Source organism: Anguilla rostrata, chromosome 5 (assembly GCF_018555375.3).
Source record: "Anguilla rostrata isolate EN2019 chromosome 5, ASM1855537v3, whole genome shotgun sequence".
In the NCBI taxonomy this organism is placed as follows: Eukaryota; Metazoa; Chordata; class Actinopteri; order Anguilliformes; family Anguillidae; genus Anguilla; species Anguilla rostrata.
This window is the reverse complement of record NC_057937.1, coordinates 11,961,688-11,983,362: the sequence shown is the minus strand read 5'-3', so window position 1 is coordinate 11,983,362 and position 21,675 is coordinate 11,961,688. Positions and strand designations below refer to the sequence as shown.

At 41.9% G+C, this 21,675-nt stretch overlaps 1 protein-coding gene across 1 annotated transcript in view; it reads left to right on the top strand.

Annotated features, from left to right (window-relative positions):
* The first annotated feature begins 4,080 nt into the window (after window positions 1–4,080).
* The window catches only part of ctnna2 (catenin (cadherin-associated protein), alpha 2), a 360,420-nt gene continuing 342,825 nt past the window's right edge, over window positions 4,081–21,675 (top strand). Inside the window, exon 1 of the mRNA XM_064335132.1 lies at window positions 4,081–4,401. The gene's annotated coding sequence lies outside the window, so the exon portion shown is untranslated. The remainder of the gene's footprint in view (window positions 4,402–21,675) is intronic.

The window sequence follows — 21,675 nt, the reverse complement described above, 5'->3', positions numbered from 1 at the left end:
CATTTGAGAGACGAAAACACTAAGGCAACAGCTTGTACGGGTCTGGTGGCATCCTTCGAGACGCAGGCAGCTGTGTAGCCACGGGCTGGTATTAAGTGCGGAAAAAGAGGCAATGTGCAATGTTGCGGTTACCACAAAAAATCGAGTCTGAGAATCATTACTTATTTTCAGAGCTTGCCAGCTACTCTTTTTCTTCAATCACTGTGGAGGAGAGTCTTTGACCCTCATGGGTGAGCACAACAATTATTGCTGAGTCTTATCAGACCTGTCTTTTTAATTAAGGTGATAAAAAATACCTGTTTGCACAAAATATTGTTATGGATGACAGACACAAACTCGGGAGTAAAGGGCTAACACGAATAAGCTGTAAAACTGATGAACTATGAAATGAGACAAGATGCATGGTTCAAGGTGATTTTATCGCTTGCTCATTTAACCATCTTAGACCACGGCTTGCCTATATCTTTAGTTCCAGGGGGGAAACTTCAACAATGCCTCATAGTTTTCAACTGGATTTTCTCTGACAACAGTTAATACAGTTAAACTCCTAACAATAAAATGTTGTGATTTACAATTGACATTATAAGTCAACTTGAACTCCAGCCTAATCCATTCTAATTTTTTTAGAAGCATATTTTCTCAGTCTGTTTGTAATTACTTGCTTATTTGACCCAGTAATCATTTTAAAATGTGATGGACTGCACTTGAAAACAACTTGGCATTATCCCCTGTAATACTTGTTGAGCAGCTGACAAGCTGAGATGTGTGAATGAGCAAACAAAGAACAAAAATGTAGCCAATTTGTTTTTGTTTTTTTACACACAGAGCTGCATACTTCCATGGTAAATATACCAAGACTCAGTTACAATTGTGTGTGATAGAGAATGAAATGTCCACATTCAGATGGCAGCGGGGCTATGATCTATTGTCATATGCATTCATTCTTCCTTCATGATTTAAAATTTTCTTCAGTCTGTGAAGGATCAACTACTATTGTCTGGTTGTGATACAGAAGGAAAACATGATCCTACTCCAAAACTGTACTGATATCATCATCATCATTTGATCTACAAAGGCAGTTTGTTTTTTCATTTCTTTAAGGAGTCAGAACCACTGCTGAACAGTAATCCTGCTTAAAAAACACGCTCAAAAAATGCTCAACGTGTCAGCACTACGAGAGACAAAATTACTTCAGCCGAATGTTCGTGAACTTTAATTCAGAACAGCTCTGCATATCTTCGACATCATTTCCACAATGGTCTCAAAGGTTTCATAGGACATGTCATGTCAGAAGGCTTTCTGCCCCATGGCGAGGAACCTTGCAGTTAGGAACCTATAACGTTAGAGCTCTGAATACAGCCCATTATTCCAGTAACATTCTCATTAAAACCTAGCCATAGCTGGCCTAGAAATGAAATTGGATTATAGGTACATACTGATTTGACAATTGTGACATCATAACCAGACAGCAATCAGCTAAGCAGGGAAGGGCAATGTCTTATAATCACGGCCTGGAACCATTATGGATTACATTCATTTTGCAGTGGACCACAAAGACAGAAATTACTCTACATATACTGTATACATCTAAATAAGTAAAACCATGCATTGAAATTTCCCATGGGAAATACTGCTGAACAACGAAAGCCACTGCAAAAAAAGAAAGAAAAATCACAAATATGGAAATAATGAATCGCAGATGTGATGACAGTTTTACCATATCATATGCATTGGATGTGTTGCAGTATTTGTTCAGTTGGATTGGCATACGATGACAAGCTGTTCTCTTCAAGCATTACTTCAAGCACAGAAGAGCTGTTCAATCAATTTATGTCTATTTTCATGGGAAAAGAAACGAGAGTTGAGTAAAAATGCAATATGTCACAAGAAGAAGAGGGCTCTACATTGGAAATGTTAAATTCCCCTGTTGGAAGGAAAGCAATGACTCCCCTCTCCAAACATCCACAAATAGCTTGTTTGTTTTAACTAATTTATGTATATCTATTAATGACACTTACTTTTGTCATTCCCCTGACTGGATGAGAGTCCACCTTCCTCTATACTGACAAAAATAGCAAGATAAGCAAGATTTCAAAAAGAAGCTACAATGCATTTATTGAAAGTGAGACAGTTTACTGAGATACACTGTAAAATGAAAATGTACTTTCATACAGGCCTATACATATATTACATTATATTATTGAAAAATGTTGCACTATACACCAGTACTCCTATGCAATTTGTTTACCTTGGACCTTGTAACCTTGGTTTCTTCAGTCGATGGCACAATCCTGCAAAGCATGCGCTGGTGATAACAGCAACCATCACTTCTGCTGCAATGGTAATTAAAAGACAGACATAAATGATAAATGTGACTTTTTCTTTTCAAAACAGGTCCATGTTAATGTCATTCATGACAGAGTCTGTGCCGCCTTAGAGTGAATTACAGCACGAGTCCCCAAACTGGCATCCTGGGACTCTAGGGTGTCTGTCTGTGAATAAGTCCCAGGGTTTCTCTGCAAAATGAAAATAAATAAATAAATGAGTTGCACATCATTGGTAATACTCCAGTCATTGCAAATATAAACTGGCAGGCTACAAAATATTAACTTCCAACTTAGAAAAAGTGAGCCATACAGAACTGTGTGCATCTATCATTTTGGGATATGTCATATTTTGCACTTTGAAAGGTCAAAAAGGGCATGGGACCATGGCGACCAGGATTCTTATCGACTGCTAGCTTTGAAAACATTTTTTTTTTTTTTTTGAAAGGGAAATCAGTTTCATTTTCTTGAGAAAGGTTCTGCTGCTTTGTATTATTTATTTCTAATTTCATTCTCATAAATTAGCAAATGTTTATTCAGTAATTAACTGAAATACAGATGCAACTTGTTTGCATTTTTATAATTTCCTTGAATTAAATGCTACAATGCTTTAAAATTTAAAATTACTTTGACAGACAAGAGGATTAAGTTCTACTTTTATATGCTTCTCTCATTTTCCTAAATGACCTATTATGATGACGGCGTTTCTAATATGGCTGTCGGTTTAAGCTTAAGTCAGAGTAGTTAATGAACACAATAGGTTCAATTAAAGCACATAATTAAGTGAATTTAATCATTTCACTCTAATAAATGAATGTTTTCTCTGTAGAAACAAAGCTACATGATTTATGTAATTCCTGCTATCTGACACAAAGGCAATAGGAACTGTGGCAATTGCATGAGATTTTCAACATTTTCAGCCAAAAAAGTGACCCAAGCTTGTTTACAACAGCTCCACAATTATTGCTCCCTTGCTGAGTACCACATATATTACAGTGCCCTATGCTGCCAGAGGCACTAGTTAGTATGGGCCTGTTTCTTGAACTGTGGATAGCCTGAATTTGATCCAGACTTTACCTCTAGGGGGAAAAAAAGGACTCTATCCTCTCTGAAACAGAATGGTTTGACCATGAAATCATGTTGAAGTCGAAGAATAGCTAGTTAAATCGGATTAGTTAAATATAGCCTGCGTTAAAATACACTTGACCCTTATAAAATAGGGGGTAGGATGTTTAACACCGGCGGAAATATGGGTTTAATACATACTAGGCTACGGATGCGGACTATAAATTATATTTTCAGCAAATAAATAAACAAATGAATGAAGTCATGAATACAGCATGCACAACACTAGCTAAAACCTTTTTTCAATGTATGGAAGTTTATTGTTATTATTATTATTATTATTATGGATGATTTGAATTGATATATTCCCCCGCTTCATTGTCTGACAAAGACGTTTCGATACACACGGCATTACACGACATAATTGCAAAGGTAACGGTTAGGGTTTCCTAATAATGCCACGGGGAAACCAATAATGCATTTGCTGAGCAAGCGCGTCATCTCCCGCTTCTATTTCTTGAATTAAAAAAAAACACTATCTGGCAATGGAAAAGCACCAAATAATCCCTCCTTCCATCTGGTTGCAGGTTGAATCCTTTTCATTCAACGCAATAGAGTGCGCATGCGATGTAGCTGTGAATCTATGGGTTTGACAGCGCTGTACCCACAGAACTGAGTAACTGTATGGCAGTAACACGCTGCTCACAATTTTGCAAGAGGCCTTTTCCCGAAGCTGCACGCATCGCGCGCATACTCAGCACCTGTCCTCTCTGTGGTTAGGATTCTGTGGGAGGGGTCATAATTTGGCAGGGAGCGGCAGACGGGGAAGCAGTTCCTAGATACTGACAGCAGCGTGTAGAGTCATTCAGATTCACCACATAGAGAGGGGGTGGACTTGACTGTTTGAGATAACGGGAAAGACACAGAAGGCAGTGTCCCTGGAAATAAACAGTGGAACAATATAGTCCAAGCCGGTTGCTTTGTTGGAATAAAAGAGCTGTCATCGGACAAGGTGAGTTGAGCAGTCACTGCTTTCTACAACTAACGTTAGTGCTGGCTGTCTAGCCGAGCAACTAGCTGGCTAGCAATCTCGTTTATCCTGGAATTGCCTGCTAATAAAATATTACTTGCAGGTTAATGGATGTCTCCCAATAAGAGCTAGTCAGCTATATATCTGCCATTATTTTTTCTGCATCCTTTGTTATAACCGACGTTATAATTTGCCAGCTGTTTGACCAACTAGCCGGCTAGCACAGCTATGGCTAAAACAGCAAGACAAGCTTGATAGCTTGCCAGCTAGGAGTAGCAAGCAATGCGACCCATCCTTGTGTCATCAGCTAACGCTGGCTTGCGAACCCTACTATTTCACCAATAAATCTTTGCCAGCGTGTTAATGTTAGCAACGGTAGCCGTACCTAGAACAAGTCTAGATATAGCAAACCAACCAGCTGCCGATTTTCCCTTTCAGTTTTGGATTTCATTCTTAGATCATATAGGGACAGTGGGACATGTTCCGATTCTGATTTAATGTTTGTAATTTAACAAATTTCCCTGGAAAGCTAGAGCATGTTTATTCTAACGTTACAATCTATAGCGTCAGTAGGTTCATCTACGGTATTTTTATTGCTTACTGAAATTACTGTATGAGTGCCAAGACAGCGCACCATTGTCGGTGCGCCTTGTAATCTCTTGTTCTGGTGATGTCCCATTATTCTTTGTCTAGCGGTAGCTTGGAAGCAAATCTGTTTTAATCTCATAGTGGCTATGGTTTAGTTAACGTCGGGCTATATTCCCTATTGACAACAGGCAACAAAGATAGAATTGCACCTGCTTCCAGCGAGATAAATATTTTAATGACGAATGGCTGACAGGAACACATGTAAAACATTATTATTTAGTGTTTTTCAGGGTAGTGCAAGCTAACAAGACAGCGAACAAACTTACATTGGCTCGCTATACTTCTATTCATAATAAATATTTTTGAGAATGTATTACTATCATGTTTGAAGGATATCATTGTAATTTAATTATTTCCGTCGTTCCTGAAATGGTTTGCTACAGATTACAAGTAAGAGCATAGCTGCTTGTGCCTGTGGCACAATACATTAGCCAGCATTTTTTTGTGGCCGCCTGTAATGGTAGAGCGAGTTTATATATTGCTGAATAGCTAGTAGCGTGCAGATTCAACGTATAGAAGGCTGCACGTGTAATACATTCTTAATACGTTATTCTTTTGACGTTTTAATTTATATTTACCAAGTTACCAATTTCATTTTAGAGTTAAGATTTATTCCTGACGTGTTTAAGTTAGAAAAAATAAAAATAAATCTTGAAAATGTGTCACGTTAGAGTGGCAAAATGCATGTGCTTTTGATATTGCGCTTTGCGCTCTGCATGGCGTGAACTTGTTCAATTCCAAATGTGTAGGTAAACCGCCTCTGGTTTTTTTCAGTCTTGTGCTTTGCGAAGCGGAGGGGGTCGAACACGTGCCGCGCCTGAAGGCACGGTCAACAGAGACAAAGCTCGTGAACGTTCCGATGTTGCGACATCCGACTGTCAGTATGATGAAAATTCATGCTCATGTTTATATAAACATCGGTGCTGATGTGAGCTACTCCCAAGCAAGTGGCGATGTGTTTTACAGATAATGTTACACTGAAACATTAAGGCAGTGTGTTGTGTGTTTTTTATTTTGTTGAACACATAATACTAATGTCTGTCAGCGCACATACTGTAGCAACCTGATTTCAGCCGCGATGCCAAAATATTCAAACGGCTTTTCATGTACACCTGTTATTGTGTAAAGGTTTAAAAAAAAAAAATATTTTAGAAAATTTAGAAAATATTTTTAGGAATCATGAAGGAACCGTCTCGTGCTGGAGCAGTTTGCATTCTGACAGACAAACAAGCATGCAAACAAACAAACAAATACGTAAATAAATAAATAAATAAATAAACTCTGTGGCACTTGCTTACTTGTAAATGATTTGTTTGAGAAAATCAGTTTTTCACAACTAACATATATGACTTGGTGATGTATTTCATCCACAAGACATAGGCTATGTTGGTCATATTTTGTAGATTGAAGGTGTAGCCTTAGCTGTAGCTGCTAAGCAGCATATTTCGTAAGCTAACTCCAAAGCTGTATTTTGGAATGGTAAATCCTGTGGAAATGAACATGCACTTTTTCATAGTACCCAAAATTGGTGGGTGGTGATTTCAGTTGCTTTTATATTAGGCTTACTTTTGCAAATTAGGTCTTAATAAATTAACAATTACATTAAGCATTTGTCCTGATACAAATATTACATCTCAGGTAACTCATCAGATTTTTAGGGGAAAATACTGCTGCATATGGCAGTCTATATTACCCTGCATCATAAATCTATTACGTAAGCTTATATTTTAAATGAAATTGTATTTAACTGTGTACTACTACAGTCTGTGTGTGCTGTGTGTCTGTTGTGAAGCCAAAGGGAAATTTCCACTTCATAATGACAATGAAGTTATTTTCCGCTGGCTTCTGTCATGCTGAGTACATTTTCTATGTTGCTGCCAGCCTACTCTGTCATTTAACTCTAAGCTTTCGTAGATTTCAAGTATGCGGCCAATGTTTCAGTTTGCAGTGACCGCTGGGATATGAGAGAGAAGCCCTCCTCTGGTGAACTTGATAGTTTTACAGACTCGGGTCTGTGGGAGGAACGGCAAGAGCCGGAGGGCTGACGAAGCCTCCATCGCTCACCGCATTACGACCTGAGACAGCCCTCAAGATGGCCTCCATTTTATTCACCGCTCCAAAAGCCAGGGGAGGAGGCGGGGGTAGTGGGCAGGAAATTATCAAGGGGACATCAAATAATGGTTTGGAACGCTGCCCAAGAGTAACAAATGTTCAATTGTGGGGAGGATTTGGGTTACGACCTATTGATTGCTCAGTTGAGGGAATAGGTCAGGGTACAGATGACAGTATCACCTTTTGCATATTTCTACCCTGTCTTTTATCTCACTTGAATCTTAAATGGCAAAAAAGGTAAGTTTGAACTGAGGTAAGAGGTCGAGTGGTCAACGAAACCCATATTTTAGATTAAAGGTGCATTAGAAAGGAAATCTTTTCATTTGGTGGGCTTTTTATCAAAGCAGTCTAAAATATAAGGTGCCTCAACATACCTTTGTCAGTTTTTCCTGGCTTGGAATTGGCACATTGACAAAAGGACATGCATTGAAACATGGCTGCTAGTTTAGGTGGCACAGTGGATTGATGCATAGGTATAGCTTATTAGGGGACTGGCTAATATGCAGTGGCTAGCTCTTACCAGGTGGATGTGCGTGGATAAGGCGGAAGATTAGCCCTGTGTAATTACGAGTTTGTGTCTATAATGGAATTGGTCACCCTTCAAACATGGTGTGTTTTGCCCTTCATAAAAGAAGGTTACTTCATAATGTTGCATAATCACAGTCCAGTGTAATTGCTGGAATCCTTTGGGATGCCTTGCAAGGATGAGGCTTGAGTTGCCTGCCAATAAGACCATTTGAGCTTGTGACAATTAGGCCTGTTAGCAACCCCCGACAGTCAGGCCGGGGCCCACTGGTGCAGTGTGTGCCCGTGACGTGGAGCGTTGCAGTCTTAGCGCTGTGGGATTACTGACCCGCAAGTAGGTTTCTATTTGCGAGCAGGGGGAGATGTGACGGGAATCCGAGAGGGCGGCGGGGGTCGGCCCGGCTGAATTTAGACCTGAACTTTGATTGGCATCCAGGCGTGCGCGGGAGAGGGAGGACGCCCGGGTGGGGAAAGACGATGCCGTCGCTCCGCCGGGAGCTCTGAATGCCGAACACGCCCCTCGGCGGCCGATCCTGCCACTGCGACTGGTCCCCCTTTTTCTAAAGGTCATGAAGGAGGGGTAAAAAAGCTGTTGCGACCTTCTGTCACAATAACAAATCATGTCCGATTAGGGAACCATAAGCAAGCTGGGGTCTGGTATAAAATAGCTAAAAGCCTTTGAGCCGTTATGCTACATATGTGGCTAATTGTTCTTTCCTCCTTATGAGATGTACAATAAAGGCAAAATGACTTGAGGCTTGTGTGTCTGAAGTATTGTTTTTTCTTTACGATAAGCTTAGGACCTCAGGACTGGTGCTGGGTTTGGTTTTTTTGGGGGGTGGGGGAGGGGACTATTTTGTGGACACAGCAAGTTGCATTGCAGCACTGTGACACAGGAAAGGGTTGCCCCGGGAGACTAGGCAGACCACACGGACAGTGACTGCAAGGATTCTGCTCAGATGGTGGGGTACAGTGGAAATCACTGAGAGTCCAGTTGCAGAACCAGTGGTCTTTCTTTTACACAGGGGCTGAATATTTAGCTGGTGAATTTCGCTGAACATTTGGCTGCTCTGGTTTTGTCCACACGCTTTGCTGCCCGTCCTGATTGGATGAATCAGAAACAATTTCAAGGTGAGCCTCAAGCATTGCATTGGGGGCCAGAGAAGACGCAGCTGAAGAAGTGTGTGATGGAAAAGCTTTATGAAACCAATCAATAATATGCCTTAGCTTCTGCTTTATTGATTTCCTCTCTCTGGGCTCCTTGGCGGAGTCTCCAGTCAGATATCTTGTGTTATAGACCCTGTTGGGGTCTCACGGAATTCTGATCAGTGTATTTTGCCCTGAAATTTGAATGCTGACAGAGGACCACAGCCAGGCTTTTGAATATCCGGTTTTTGGATTGATGCAAAAGAAGGCAAGATATTTGCATACTTGTTGTATGCAACCCTTGGTTAGTTCTTTTCAGTAAACCTATTACATTTATTAGTGTTAGCCACCCTGCCTCTACCTCTATTGACACATAACCTTTCCTCTTACCTGATTGGGATATAGCCTACAATGTTTCTGATACACTGCTTGGTGATATATGGCCCATTGCTGGATAAGTAAATAAACCTTTTGCACAAAGGTATAAGCACTAAAATAAAATAAAATAACACAGCTCTCATTGATGTGCTGGTGCTGGTGGTCTGGACTTTGTCCAGAAGTGCAGTCACAGGTGAAGACATGGAACAGGCCTACAGAAATGACTTTTGCTGGTTTCTCTGAGGCACTGAGTTTGTGATACCCCTACATAAGTCATGTTCAGCACATCATGTGGATGTAGATACATTTGTCATTGCACTTGCTATTGCCATGAAAGGACACAGTCAGGTTACAGTGTACGTGCTGTGCTGCAATAGCTTTCAGGCATGGCATATCCTAGCAGTTCAAGTAGTTTTTCAGCACAGAAAATGGCTTCGAAAGAACTTCCCCGCTAACACAAATGTTCTCGCAATGTTACCGGACTGTTTGGTCAATGTTATAACATTGCCACTACATGGCAAGAACATTGTGAGAACGTTTTGTGTTGAGCATTCACATGCATTGTTCTGCATATGTATCATCCAGCCAAATTACCCCAAGGTGACAAAAAAAATCTATATTTCTGTTTATGCGTTATTATTTATTGGACAGCTAATGTTGTGCTAATAAATCTGTTATATTGTGTATTGCACGCGCTATAAACATTTTTTTATTTGCTTTCAGCATTGCTGGTAAATTGGCCATTGCATATCATCTAAATTAGTAAAGCTATGACAGGCTGTATTTGTTGCAAGGTTTTATGCCAAGTGATCCAATAAAGAATTGGAATGAGCTTTAATGAAGCTCTTATCTCCTCAGAAATTGTGAGGAACTTTAGCCATCCGGGTGCAGATTTAATGAAAAGTGCACAGGGAAAGAAATGCTTTTGTTTTGTCACCTGCACTACTGAAAGCTGCCAAAACATATTCCAGCAATTTGAGAAACAACCTTTGCTGCAGCAGCTCGAAAGCCAGGGTCTACCATGCAGTCGAACCCGCTGACACTAAGGAAAATGTCGGACAGTTTACTGCACTTCATATACTGAATTGGCCGGGGTAATGAAACTCAAGTCCTTCTTTTAAAATCAGTGTTTTGCTGTGAAAACCTTGTGTAATGGGAACAATAAAATTGCCTTTTATTCTCGAGGTTTGCTCTGACCCCCTACCTCGTGCAAATCATGCACCTTTGCTCGCCTCAGGAACGGCAATTTAACTGAACGTGGATCTAACGGTCCTAACCGGGGAGATGTAATAAGCCGCAAACGGCTGTAGGTGAGATGTATGGCACGTAAACGTGCGTTCTTGTTCTCCTCCTAAATTACTGTGTTGCATTTTATTGTGAAAATGAAAGGTAGCACCAGCGGCGGTGTTTTTGCTTTAAACAAAAAATTTCACCTGCTCTTAAAGTTACAGGGGTAAAACACGAAGCTGTTATTTGATTGGTGGACCCCAGGTTCATTCACCTTATTTTTTCCCCGTTACATATTGCCCATTTTCTCTCCAATTTGGAATGGGCAGTTTTATTGCCTTCATGCTGCTACTTCTTCTGTCAGTTCTGGAGAGCAACGACAAGCAATTCTCTCTTTCAGATTATGATGGAACTTGGAAACTCCCTCCATGGAAGCAGAATGGTTTTTATGGCCTGCTTTTATTTATAGAATTTGTGCTCTAACACAGAATTCATAAACTTCAGTAACTTCCGTCTGTTTCTTCCTTTTGAAGTAAATGATTTGTTCTTTCAAAAGCAATATCTTCACATCATATCAGCTTAACTGTTAAAATAAAAAATCCACTTTTTATCAGATTTTTACAAATATATTTAAAAGGGGGGACATGTTAAAGACTAATTCAGTGAAATGAGAGTGGTGCATAAACTGTTTTGCTGTAAGATCCCTGCTGTCTCTATGGTGGTAGTCCTGGTCTGCTGGCCATGTTATTGGACGGGAATGTACGGTGTATCTCATTACCGTCACGTGGCATGCTAATGGACTGTGGAGTCCTGAAATTCCCACTGACGTGCGACAGTTCCATGCGTGTCATTTCGTCCAAAGAGGAGATGGCCTCGGAAGAAAGGAGTGGCGTGCGCTGTGTCTTGGTGAACTAGCTAGGTTCAGTGATCAACAGAATACAATCCTTTTCATTTTTCATTATTTCTGTATAAAGCTACTGTTGCCAAATCAGAAACCACTACTTCAGTCAGTTCCATGATAGTTGGTATCTGCTATCAAAACTCCAGGACATGGCAGAGATAGCTAGAGAGAGGAAGGCTCAGTTGCTGTCTTATTGCTCGGGGATTCTTTTGGAATCGTACTGGGTTTTCCGCTGGCATCATGCCGGATATTACAATACTTAAATATATATACGACCCACAATATTCTGTACTATTAGTGATATGGATACATAATGATCTGACAACACAGTCGGTTAGAAGAGTCAGACAGAGACTTAATGCAAATTGTTTACATTCGCAAACATTTTACCACCTAATTTACTATTTTACTATCTAGTAATGTAGCTGATGCTTTTAGCCAGAGGGACTCCCATTTCACACGGTTAGCAAACCCCACAAAAGGTAGAGATAAGCAAAGCTACCGTCATATAGGTTAAATGCCACTGTTATGACCCACAACATTAAGGGAGAGAAGTGAGTTTGTATTTTATGATTATGCAGAAAGAGAGTTGTGGTCTGAAAAGAAGAGTGTTTAGGCAGTCAGGGAATCCGCCTTTCTGATTGATTGGGGAAGGTCATCGGGCGATCGGGGGAAGAGGCGGGGCCACTAGGAGAGGCTGGCAGGGCCTCAGAGAGACGAGACAGCCGGCTGGCAAGAGAGGTCTGGTTGGAGCGTTTAATGTTATCTCTGTCTGAAGAGACCAAGGGGCCAGCGCCATTCACAGTGCGACTTGAATTGAGCATTGAATTGAATTGAACTGAATTGAGGATTTGTATTGAATGTGAGCAGCCACCGGAAGACAGTGAAAGGAGCTCAATAGTGGCATCGTGTGTGAACTTATGCACGTTGAAGTCCAGGTGAGCGGCAGCATTCAGTACCTCTTGCAGTGGTCTAATAGCAGTCTGTGGTACAAACATCTAGGCTAATTATAGAGACTGCTTCCTTTTACGTCAGCCAGCACTTTTACCTGAGCATGCTGATCAGGTTACCATTGTGAGCTTTCCTTTCTTCCTATTTTTGTAAATGTAGAGCTGGCTGAGTGGAACACTAAGACCTGTGATATGTTAAACATGTGTCGGGACAGGAGGCTGTTGTTCATTACCACAGTACAAATGGGTTTGCCTTCAGTAGAGATCCAGAGGCACAGGTGAGAAACACACTGTTGGACCAGCTTAGGACAGGTAGGCTACATGCAGATGGAACCAGTAGCCTGCTCCCTGTCTTAGTGTTCTCCCTTTGATAGGAAGCCCTACCCGTCATTTTATTCTCCACTGGTTCCATCTCTGGCCTTTCCAAGTGTGTCCACCAGAACACTGTTATTCAAATCATCCTCACTTGAAATCTCCACTATATATGACATCATCAATTAATTAATATCTGTAACATTAAGGAAACTAATCCTTTGCTAAATGCTACATATTTGCTGCTTGTATATCCTCATCCCTGCAGTTTGCCTCACTAATTTTCTATAAACCAATTAATATAAGCCAAAACATTTATTGCTGTTTTGTGCATGTTTTCATAGTGGTAGCTGGTCAGCAGTTTACAGTACATTTTAGTAAGTTACTAGACTGTGTTGTCCAGAACAATTTACACAGCTTAAATTTTACATTTCCAATACAGTTACACAGCTGGATATGTACTAAATCAATTCAGGTTTAGTACCTCACTCAAGGCTAGAACAGCAGCACCTCACCGGGCTATCAAACTACAACATTGGAGATTCAAGACCGGTTCTGGGTCATTCCTCCACCTCCTTTGGTGCTTCTGGACAAGCACACTGCCATTTTCTTATTTCTGATGCTTGCTGTGGAGTTTGGGGTATAAGTGGGTTCTGGAAATAATCAAGTGCAGTATTAACATTTAGCATTTAAGGTCTTACTCTTCCCCTGTGCTTATCGTACCTCCACGGAATTAGATTGGACTCGCACCAAGAACTACTAATTGCTCAAACTGTGCTCACATTGTTGTCTGAGCTTGCATGCATATAGGCTGCATGGTACCTAAATATTCCATGCATGCTGTGAAACAGTTTGATAAACTTCAAAAATTAGGCGTGGCTGTCATGGGTTTTTAGTGTGGCCTGTTTGATGGGGCAATTGGACTCCACTGTAATGGTCTCTGGCCCTTATTTATACCCCCATTTACACCAATAATTTGCTTATAAATTAGCCACATTTTCCACAGTGTTGGCATCAATCATGACACAAACTGCTATTAAAACTCCAGGGTCTATTTCAATGCAGTGGTCTCAGTCACAGAACCTCCCCCTTTGCCTAACAATCTCTTTTTAAATGTGCAGTTTTTCAACTTTCATGGCAAGCATCTCCATGAATGGAATTTTTCAGGACCCTCATTGGTGACAACTGCTGGAAAATGTATTAGCTATATATAAGAACAGCACTGTGCTGTTTCATACCAACTTGCCATGTAACCGCCAACATGTGCTCTTGAATTAGGCTAATGCTGGTTTTGTAGCATCGTTGAAATATGTCATCGTACTACGGAAATATTAATGCTAAAAGATAATTTACGGCGCAACAGTTAAATAAGCGGTTAAAATAAGCAACAGGATTCTCACCTCCTTGTATTGTGTTTCTGATTTCCTTCCAGTTGCATTATGGGATGGCAATTAAATTAAACACTGTTTCTTTCCGGAGGGTATTTCCCCACACTTCATTTAAAGGTAGTTTAAGTGTTGTCTGGCAGTGATGCAACTAAATCAGCAGGTATGCTAAACTGTAGCATTTGGCAGGCATCTTTATCATGTAGGCTATTTGCTCTAGCTTGCCATTGCAACAAATAATTGTGTGGATCGGAAAAAAAAAACACATCACACCAACCAGTGCGCTTACACAGGTTCCTCAGTTCTGAGGTAGATAATGGAGTGTGTTTTTCTATCCGTTCGTGTTCATAATGTGTGGCAGCAGGGCCAGCCGTAGTCCCCACTGCTTTCCTACTTTTTCTGTCTTATGCTCCCTCATGAGGAGCAAGGCCACTTTAACTGGACCAGCCCTGGTGTAACGTTCAACATCCACTTCGGCTTCCTCCTCACAGCCATTGCAGCTTCGCTCCACATCAGAATAATCAGGTAAATTACTCCCCCACAGCAACGGCAAGCCGTTCAATACCTGCCAGTCTATCAGAAGCACTGCACTTCACCGCAATCTAATTCTTCCTCTGCATTTTCCCGGTCGCTTCGTTGAGGCGGTACTGTACTGTACGTACAGTTTCTAAGTCAGGGGGAGATAAGCCTCAGAGAGGCGTCCTCATGTAGCTGTTCAGCGCTATGGCGGGCTGCTGCTGAATGCCACTCCGGCCTGCCGCATTTTCACCTCCCTGCACATTTTCAAGGCCCGTTTGCGGTCTTCATGCGTCAAGGCCATGCCGCCGCTCGGCGCGCGTCTCGCGCTGTCTGCAAGCCAAATCAACGCACGGGCACAATGCTGGAGCTTCTGCGAATCACACGGACAACGTTTCCCGGCGAGTGAAAACGAAACCCCTCCGTCCTTCCTGCGCAAACGGCAGGTTTTCAGGAAACACTTTGTGTAGTTCCGTTGTCGTTTTTGCGGATTGTGGGAATTGCAAAAAAAAAAAAAAGAACATCTGCACTCTTAGCCCATTTTTAGCCCTCCTGCAGAGGCAACAGAAAAGGCAGTTTTCGTAACGCTGCCTACTTCTGTTCTGAAGCGCATGGGTGGGTGCTTTGAAAGCTGTTGGATTTCTGACATAGCTGAAACTTAAGCGTGGCTAACGGAGGCCGTTTTCAGTATCAGTTATAATGCTGAAGAGGAAAAATTCTGAGAAAAATACATATATACACAAACACATACTGTGTAGTGCATTGCTGTTTTGTTGAACTTTTAATGATTTTCAGTTGTATCAAAAACTTTATTGTCAGGCAAATATTTAATATGATTAACGGGGTACTATTAAATGAACATGAGATTAGTTTCTCATCTAACCTGCAATCGTTTGTTAGATAAGCCGAGAGACCATGGACGAAAATCAGCTGTGTAGCTAATGTGACGCGGCGCGGTGCTGCCAATGCTAATGTGTTGTTTACTGGGCATTGGCCCTTTTGAGAAAATGCAATAAATGAGTTTGTTATTGAGAGTAATTTTGATTCCCGATTCTAAGTCAGTTGAGGATACAGCCCAGGCTGAGGCTCAGACTTGCAGTGATAGAGCCAAGCCTGTGCTCGCTGTGAAGAGCACGCAGGTTCTAGCCTTTTTATTATTAATTGCAAGCATTTGTATTTACAAATTAAATTAACATTGGTTTTAGCAACGTGCTATCGACAAGTTTAGTATCTTTGTCAGGATGCTACAGGGGATTTTGAACACCTGTAATAATATCTTTTCTGGATCCAGAAGAAGCAGTGCTTTTCAGTGAGGCCACAGATGTTGCTGGACACCTGTAATTTTCTTTGGCTCTGTAAATATCGCGTGGCACGTTCTATACCGAATCACTCTGGTGCCTCAGCAACAGCATCTGCTCTGGCTCCCATTTTACATCCTCCAGGGAACAATTGCTCTCTCTTCCGCCGGGTCCGCACTGTCTCGCGACCGTGGGGAGGGAGATTACACCTCGTCTAAAAAAGGCTTTATTAGCCTGGCAGGGAAAGCTCCTGTTTACCCTTGTATCCAGCGAACATGTCCGCTGGTTCTCAGGGAATGCTCGGGCCCTTAAGTAGCTTTTAGAAATCCACTCCACAGTCCTTCGACATAGCTCTTTTCGCCGAAAACCCAGCCGTTATTAGGGAAGGTAATGCGAAAGAAAAACTAATGCAGATTGTTGTGCGAAGGGAAAGAGGTTATGTCAGTATCGCTGTGCGACATCACACAAGACTAATTTGTGATTGGACGAATCTCAGGCTGCTTAGACTTCTCTTGGGCTTGAGGTGTTTTCACTGAGCGCTTTTCAGATCCACAGGGGAAACGCAACCCACAGAGAAGAGCGATGGCTTTCGTTTGGTACACAGGGGCATACAATCCTTCATAAGAAAAGCAAACTATCTGTCTCTTGGCACCATTTCCTATAAAACTGCTGCATGGCAATATACTCAGTGATGACCTCAGGTTGAGGGGAAAAAAAAAAACAAAAAACAAAAAAAAGACAAGCAGACAGGCCTGACATCGAAGGTGACATTGAGCAATCAGACATAAACGTAAGTGATGACAGCGGACAGGGCTGACCAGAATCGCTCAGGACTTACACCCACCTCTGACTGACAGCCGAGCGGGAGGCCTGGTCGTCTCCTAAGAGATGGAAACCGTAGGAGCGCTGGTGCAACCCCCGGTGGTAGACGTTCGGCAGACGCACTCCCGCGTCCGCCCACCGCCTCCCTCCCCCCGCTGATGGCCCTCCGTCCTCCGTGGTTTCTCAGTCAAAGCCCGGCTGAAACAACGTCCGCGTGGTAAGCCGTTAAAGGTGCCTCCTCTGGTTTACTGAGCCTATTTTACCCACGATGCCGCTGGTGGTCCGGCCGAGAAGCAATCAAAAACCTGCAATCTCCCTGAGTTTCATTGCATTTCTTTGAATTTCTTTGTTCTAGCAAACACAGTTTTTTTTTCTTTTCTGAAATGCCTGAAACGTCTATGGTAATGAAAGACTATGAGGCGTTCCAGCGTTGCTCGATCCTGACATTGTCATTTCAGGCTTGACATCACAGTTTTGTTGATTGCGTCTAATCACTGACAGAAACACGGTTTTGATAGTGTTTTTTTTTTATCAGATTGAGAGCAGAAAGAGTGCACTGTAAACTCATTGTCTGCTGTTTGTAAGAGGTTTCATTGTATGGAGTAGTATTTGTCCTGTGAGGAGTCTTCAAAAGGCATTGTTTTACTATGGGGTAGCCTAATGAACGGGTGTAGCCTAATGGACAAGTCATTTTGGTCTTGTGACTCATACACACAGCTTACTCTGAGCATGCATAAAAAGTTTTATTACTTGCCTGCAACCTCATTGGCTCTACCAATTTTTCATCAGCATTATGTGATTGGTCATTGATAAACTAATTCTTCAGAAATAATAATTGACCATTGGCTTATTTGCATAGCACAACCCTGGAACTCAGGTTGACTTACAACAAATCAGTGTCCACCTGGTAATGTTTGTAGAATCACTGGTTCTCAAACTCACAATTGAGACTGTCCATTTACTAACTGAATAAATGAACAGCTGCTGCAGTAAGGATGTTTTGCCATTGGACAGCAGATCAACCAGCAGAGCAGTCACAGCCAATATGAAGGACGTGTTCAGGTCTGTATAAGGCTTGAGGAGATTTAGAGAGATGTAGTTACATGGATAATATACCAGAGTCAGTTTAACAGCACATATAACTTTAGTTTGACTTCTTATTTTGACTTTGTCTCTTACTGGAAGCGTCTGACATCAAAGGGCCTGCATACTGTATATCTCAGACTCCTGTGGATGTTGTGCAGTGCTGCTCCACAAACCCTGGTGTTCTCGTCTTTGAGAAGCTGTGACAGACTGACAAAAGACAGGCATAAATCTGCAGGCACGATATTTCAGAAGCACTGAGATTAATTTACTGTGGAATCTCTACCCCGTTGGATTTTCCTTGAAGCCTTCACGAGTAGTTAACAAAACAAGCTGCCAGTTACACAAGGCTAGGCTTACATACGGCGAGCGAGCCTGTTAAATAAATGTATGGAAATAAAGTTTGAGAGGCAAAAAGTTTTCAGGCAAATGTTTGGAGGCCAGCATGAAGTTGGAAAGAATAAAACCATTGGATTCAGTGTTTTCTTAACATGCTCTGTAGGCTATATCTTTTTATCACAGTAACATAGATGTCTTAAGCGTGCAATGTTATAATTTTCCGCTAGCTTTTTGCTAGCGTCACTGCTGTGTAGCAGCAGTGTCATTGGGGCTGGATCTGTGAAAGATTACGTGCAGCACCTCTCACCAGGGAGGTGCCTTCCGACCCCATCTGTCCGCCAATTTCGCGCTTCGGGTCACGTGCCGCACCCCTTCTGAATCCGCCGTCCCCTTCCAGGCAATCCGGGAGGCAAATCTCGCACCCGCCCCACTCCGCCTCTCCAGCACAGCGCAGGACAGGAGGGAGTGGTGAGGCTGTGCTGAAACAGGGCCTCAGCTGGCGAACGTAGCCTCCGGGTGCGTGGGCCCCGCGCTCTGCTAATGTACATGCTCATTATGTGCAGCCGTAAATAGTGTGCATGCCCCGAAATGGATTTCACACCCACACCTTTCTGCAATGCACAGAGGGTGTGAAAGGCTTTTTTTTCTCTCTCTCTCTGTCTCTCCCTCTCTCTCTGTCTCTCTCTCCCCCCCTCTCTCTCTCTCTGTCTCTCCCCCCTCCTCTCTCTCTCTCTCTCTCTTCTTTCTTCAGGAGCTTTGCTGGTTTTGTCTCTTGAGTTAATGCACACGTCCCGGGCTTCTGCTAGGCACAGATTTGCTGTGCCAGTCGGTCCGAAGGCTTCTTTTAGAGAATGTGAAGCAGGTCTCCCCTGCCATTACAATCACGGTTTTGTGAAAAGGATTTACTGACGTTACCCAAGATGCATTTTCTTGGCCGTGAAACGTCACGAGCGTTGATTAGGTTATTGTGCTGGGTGTATGCAGCTGACGCATGCTGTTGAACTTATAATGATTTTATTTTGTCATGTAATAATAGGCTACTCCCCATGACACTGAATAGTGAAAAAAGAAAAGAAAAAATGATAATGTGTGTACATATGAAACTGGTCAGTATCAGCTCTGATTGAGTACATTTTTCCTTCTTAGATTCATATGAATTATCTTGGAGTATGAGTATATGGAAATCCTATATTGGTTCATTGAAGAAAAAAACACTGTTGGTAAGAGCATGCACATAAATAGGCTAAAATAAGCAATGTTGTACTGTATGCTATGGAATATAGTCCAAATCCTTTTGGAATTGATATTCTGTTGACAGATGATTTCTCCAAGCACACACTTTGGATGGCTGTAAACTGAACTTAATTTTGCTTTCTTCTTGTCAGTGGAACTGCCATGCTACATTAATAACAAGACAGCAGCCTTCATGGTATGGCAATATCAGTAATGAGTGACACAACATTACACGGTACAAGCGTATTAATAAAAAGACATGAATGAAACAGCAAACGGCTTATTTAATGTATGGAAAAAAGTAGCCTACAAGAAAAACATTCATTCATTTGTACCATTCTTGGTACAAAATTGACCTTCCCAGCAGCTTGTCATATTTAATTTCATGGTTTACATTAGCAACCGAAAGCCAAGCTAATGTTGCTGGCCTTTGTTAGTAGGATTTACTCATTAACTGGCAGTTTATGTGACAGTGCGCGAATGCGTCCTAGCGAGAAGTGCCGATTTCCTCTGTCAGGATGATGTAAACATTATTGGCGATCCTGTGCATTCTTATGAACAAGTTTTACATGTGGCAGAGATATGACAGATGAGCCCGGGGTAGCTCTCTCAACGGTTTTATATCGACATCGTCTGTGAGGCGTTCAGCAAATTCTGTATAGCAAATAGGCCTATTTCCTGCCCCCATTTTAAAGTAGGCCTAGGCTACTTCCTGCAAGTCTAGTAAAGAGCTTGCCAGTTGCGCAGAGATTGGCCTTTTTATGTTTCTGTATTTAAAATGAATCATCCTCTTCTGCGAAGCTCAATACACGGAGGCCACTGCCCTGCCTTCTGATGAGTATAATAAACACCATTTCCAGGGAGGGCTATTCGCTCTCAATGCAAATATTGCTGGACGGGGCAGTGGACCGTTTGTGAATTATGGTTTTTTCCCAGTAGGCCTAATTGCGTGCACTTTCTGCAACAGTCAAATATCGGTATCTTCTTGAGTTTGGTCCCGCAGTGTGTTACTATTTTTTATTTTAATTAAAACTAATTTAAATTTCAACAAAAAAAGAGGCTTACGATAAGGTATATATCATAAATCCTAGTCCCCCAAAGCGGTAGGTCTAAACATTATTAATCATGTTTGCTTCAGTAGTCCTAGGCTGCCCCGAATTGAACTTGTTTAGTGTCTCGCTGTTTCTGCAGTTGGCACGACAGTGCCAGGAGTGGACCGTTTTGGCGGCTTGTAAATATCTACGTATGGTTTTTACACGCCATGTAACGTGGCTGTAATTTATCCACCGGTTATTGGTTTATGAAAACGCTCAAAGCGTGAATAAATATCGAGAGTAAAGTAGGGAGTTCGCCCTGCGGGATTAGCCTGCAGGATATAGCCTAGTGTGAATAGGCCACTGCAAAGGCGTCCAGACTTGACTGTGGTTAAGCACATCTCTCCTGGGGTAGGTTTGGCTTCTAGCTGACTCACTCATGGAGTTACAGGTTGATAGCACGATCCACCAGCCACCCACATAACCGTACCAGGCCTATCCCACAGTCAGCTCTCAGCTCTTTCCTGTAATTAAGCCCAGAGACAATCTTTCGCGCTAGTTAAATGTGGTTGTCTTTCTTGTCAGCTTTAAAGAATGCTATTGGTTTAACGCTGATAAATGTGTTAAAAAATATAATTGCTGCAGAAAGTAATTAGGATCTAGCGGCCTTTGTGCGTTTATTTTTTAATGAGACGCTGTAGAAAAATATCAGCGGCGGCAGATCGTTCGTTAGCGGATAGCTGTGACCAGCTTGCCTGATCTCCATATTATTTTAGAATTACCCAAGCCGCCCCATACATTATTCTATAGTGAGGGCAGAAGGAGTACTGGGAGGCAAGGCTTTCTTCCAGCAGAAGCATATTTTACGCTTGCTGCGCATGTCTACAGCAAAATCAAATCCAGTAATAAACACCCCCCCCCACACCCCCGCCCCCTGTTTTACAGCAGTGTAGATCTAGAACTGTAATAATTCAGATAAGCTAACACTTCCATTCCAATTATCTCCTGACATCCCAGCTTGCTTGTCTTTGTTTTAAAGCTTGTTTTTCTCTACTTCTTTAATTACCGTGCGGTTTTTGCCTACCTTGTTCGGTGCCCTTGCCAACAGAATGAGATGGAACAGACCTCCTGAACTGCAGCTGAATCAGACCATGCAAAAAAGGATATTAAAATGAGCAAGAATCGCTAGGGTTCAATGCTTAAGTGGCTGATTTTATCCATTTAAATGAAAATAATTCACATGCAGTGCATAAATGGCATGTGTATTAGGCTAACATTAGCCAACGAGTGAACCCGTGAACCCTTTAAAGAAGAGAGATTTTAAAGAAGATGTTTAAGTATAATTTG